General features: G+C 41.3%; 1 long non-coding RNA gene across 1 annotated transcript; it reads right to left on the reverse strand.

The window, feature by feature from the left end:
* LOC110435747 lies at nucleotides 1–1,449 on the reverse strand. The gene is made up of 2 exons (XR_002453600.1): nucleotides 902–1,449; nucleotides 1–764 (listed from the first exon to the last, which is right to left on the reverse strand). It is a non-coding gene; the product is annotated as an uncharacterized LOC110435747 (long non-coding RNA).

Below are 1,667 nucleotides of genomic sequence, written 5' to 3' on the forward strand. Positions count from 1 at the left end.
TTCTTTTCCAGAATTAATCATGCACAACATACTATGCAGCTATCTAGCTTCAGCTCTTCACACTGTCTTCAAGAACAACATTACTCGGCTTTTATTGAAACGAGATTAAGCAGCTTCTAGACAACAGGAATTCTAAGCGCTAGGGAGAGGCTAGTCAAAGACAAACTGTAACAGTGAAAATAATGCATAACCAGCACCTAGATATATAAATTGTGAGCTAAGGGCAAACCTCAAATTTTATAGTCCAAAACATAGGTTCACAAAGCCCACTAAACCTTGAAATCCAATTTGTAGCTCCATCGCATTGTAGTCGAAGCAGAGGCCGAGGCCGGAGAACCCCAGGTCGTGATAACGATAGGTATGTGCTCCTCTGTCAAACTATTCAATAGGACATAATGCAAAGATAGTATTTAATGTCTACAAAAAATTAATATTTTTCACAGTATAAGGCAAAAGCATATAAATCATTATAATGCAAAGATGGTTGTGCTTGTGCATATGCATTTCTCCAGGTAAGGACACATCACAACAGATCCAATAAAATTTGTGTTGCAATTTCTAGAGCCCTAGGAAATTTATTTGCATTTATCAAATTTTGCACATTATAATAAATAAAGAAACTTTGGCTCGAGTACATATGCAAACATATTTTCCATGGGTAGAGGATTAAGTTATCTTTCTCTAATACTTAATCATGAAAATTTTATTCTGGCCTGGAAAATCTGTCCGCCTCCCGTCCGAGTGTCGGCCTCCACCTCCGGCTCCTTGCGGAAACGGGTAGAAGAGAAAAATAAAATAAAATTTTTTCTAAGGTTCCTAATATAAAATCTTCTATACACATCAAAATATTTTGAGAATAAAAAAGTATAGGGGTTTAGGTGCAAAGTGTTTATCCGTTTACTTTTTTTTTGAGGGTGAAGCTCACGGACAGGTCGAGGGCGGAGAGGGCGACGTTGGCAGCGGCGTGGAGCGAGCGGCAGGACGCAGCGGCGGAGCAGGCGTCGTCGAGGTCGAGACGGCCCAGCACCTCCACCAGCAGCGCCTCGGGGAGCCTCTCCGCCAGTCTGCCGCCAAGCCGCCGCTCTCTGTGGTGCCGGACGGCTCGCTGTTGCAGCCGTCTCCATCTCTATCGCCGGCGGTCCGGGGCTTCTTCTCCGCTATTGTGTCCTCCATCCCCTTCGTTTCTGAGCCTGGCCCCGCCGCCTACAGCGGAGCGCGTGGACTCTGCTGGATTGCGAAGTGCACAGATTTGATTTGGGTGCAGGGAGGAGGAACGGGGGCGAGAGTCACGTGATATGCCGCTGACACCTATGGCCGAGCACGGTGTTTGGGTGCCTGGGGTTAAAAATCTTAAAATTATAAAACAAATTTTATTCATTATAAAACAAATTTTGTTCATTATAAAACAAATTTTGTTCAACTCCATGTATGTAGATCATGAAGTAAACAAAAAATATCATAAATTTTAGTTCATTTTTTTTATTGAAGATGTTTGTCTATGCTTTTTAGTGTAAAATTGATCGATTGAAAAGTGATAAATGCGGAGTAGTTCATAGAAAAATCTAAAAATTATAAAATAAATTTTGTTTAGCTCCACATATGTAGATCCATGCACTAAACAAAAAATATCACAATTTTTAGTATATTTTTTGCTGGAGATGTTTGCC

The sequence above is a fragment of the Sorghum bicolor genome, chromosome 5, assembly GCF_000003195.3.
Source record: "Sorghum bicolor cultivar BTx623 chromosome 5, Sorghum_bicolor_NCBIv3, whole genome shotgun sequence".
In the NCBI taxonomy this organism is placed as follows: Eukaryota; Viridiplantae; Streptophyta; class Magnoliopsida; order Poales; family Poaceae; genus Sorghum; species Sorghum bicolor.